The following is a 2211-nucleotide window of genomic DNA, read 5'->3' as shown; positions in this document are numbered from 1 at the left end:
TGCAGAACAGGGTGTCTTCTCCTCAGGCCTGAAGCATGCTTCGTACCACAGGTCCTTTACATCACTCTTTCAGACATGGGATTTGCAGAAGAGCCAACTGAAGCGCCTTGGCACCGAGACCTCAGCCATGCTGAGCTTTCTTTCACAACCTAATCCTGTGACTATGGGTCTTATTGCTGGCTCCTTCCATCCAAGGATCACACAAACGTAAATTAAGTCCCACAGTACCACTATGATGCATTATTATCCCCATTTTACAAGAAAGGGAACTGCGGCACGTGGCAATTGAGTCCTTTGTCCCGGGTCACTCGTGAGTCACCGTCAGCCTCAAGCAGACTCTGAAGCCCTTCCTCCTCCACACTAACCACTAAAGCTTGAATTTCCTCAAAACCTGCTTGCTCTAATTTATTAACCAGTCTTACTGCAGCTGCAAACCTGTTCCACAGCGGTCAGAAACCACAGAAGGCATTCGGGTCCCAGCGTGGCTGCCAGGCGAGACACAAGGGCTGCGGTGAAGGGAGAGCTGAAACATCTTGTGCCTCCCAACAACTTTCTGAGGTGAGAAAAAATCCTGAAGACAACTTCAGATCTGTTCCATCTCTCCCTGTTACCCAGCACCTGAAAAGTTACATCCAGGTGAATCAAAATTTCAAGCGCTATTGTCCTGATTGCAGAGCTGGCTACAAAGGAAATTAATGAATAATAATTTCAAGAAGGGATTTAAAATTTCCATTTTCATTTTATTGTCAAAGTAAATATATTTTTATGAAGAACAAAAGAAAATATACAGAATTGTAACTTATGTACACTGGCTTTATAGGTATTTTTGTTTCCAATTTACACAAATTTTGATATGTTATTAAAAGATATTTTATATAGATATGCATCTATGTACAGTTTTATTTACATACATTCATAGGATGTGATATAAACCAGTCAATAGATGATAGTTCATTTATATTAATTTCTAGAGGACAAAAGGAATGCATTTGCTTTAGCTAGACCTGCTGTTCTTGCACAGCGCAGGCTCCTGCTCTGCCTAGCGCTAGAATTGCAGTTTCCTATTTCCCATTTTGCCAACAAAAAGACAAACAGATGCCATCTGCGAATGGAAAGGAAATGCAACATCCATTATAAAATCGTTCCTAATTACTGAATTCTATTTTCTTCTAAAGCTTCTTACAATCGCCAGAGTTCAAAAGGAAAAACAAAACAAGAAGAAACACAAACAAAATCACTTGCCTGCTACCATCTGATTATTTGTTTAAATTCCCTTCTTAGCCAGCTACCACACAAATTTGTTTCTTTTGGCTACTGTTCTCACCCATTCGCCCACCCCAGCTGCATGGAGCTCTGACATGGCTGTCGGTAAGGAGAGGATTAGCACTGAAGATCACCCTTGGACAGAAGATCTCACGATGCTGTCCCACCAGGCCACGATGCCTCACGCCCTCCCCTGGGCAGAGGTACATCCCACAAGACCCTGCCGTCCAGCGGACAAATAGAGACTGAGCTCCAACCAGCGAGGAGGCACTGACTCGCCGTGGATGCTCGGGATGCCCGGTGCTCACCAGGACCACCAGGCACCTCCGGGGCCGGTGCTCTGGTTTCTCCCCCAGGATCACACAAGAGGACAGGAGCAGCAACAGGAACAGAGCTCAGCCGTTCTCAGAAACTGCTTCCTGCTGCTTCATGTGCAAGGCAACAGCTCTTCTGCTAAAGACAGAGGATGCTGTGAACCAGAGTCAAAGGAAAGCAGCGTTTCTTTTGACGCATGAGCATCCTTTCACCCCCATGGCAGCACAGGACAGGAGAAGCATGCACACAGTATGTGCTCGGCCGACACCAAAAGGCTCCACTCCAAGCCATTTCATCCAGCCTGAGCTTCTGGGTTTGCTTAAATATATATATACACACACGTATGTATGAATATATATACATAAATATTTATGTATAGCCCTAGCCAAGGAAAAGGTAAATGTGAGCCGGAGAAATCAGAGAGGCACAGAGGCGCATTCCAGCGTTCCCCATGCCTTGCCTCCCCCTGTCCCCGACTCCCACTGTTTCTCCTCCTATGGCCAGCCCCTACAAATCCTTGGCTCAGGCGACCCAAAAACAAAGGAGTTGTTTTCATTTCAAAAGGAATTTGCTGTTTCCAAACTGGACAAATAGAGCAGCTTAATAAAAACTCACAATGAATGGCCTGTACAT

This window comes from Egretta garzetta, unplaced genomic scaffold, assembly GCF_000687185.1.
Source record: "Egretta garzetta isolate BGI_Z169 unplaced genomic scaffold, ASM68718v1 scaffold215, whole genome shotgun sequence".
In the NCBI taxonomy this organism is placed as follows: domain Eukaryota; kingdom Metazoa; phylum Chordata; class Aves; order Pelecaniformes; family Ardeidae; genus Egretta; species Egretta garzetta.
The sequence above is the reverse complement of the archived record's forward strand: the minus strand, read 5'-3'. Positions refer to the sequence as shown.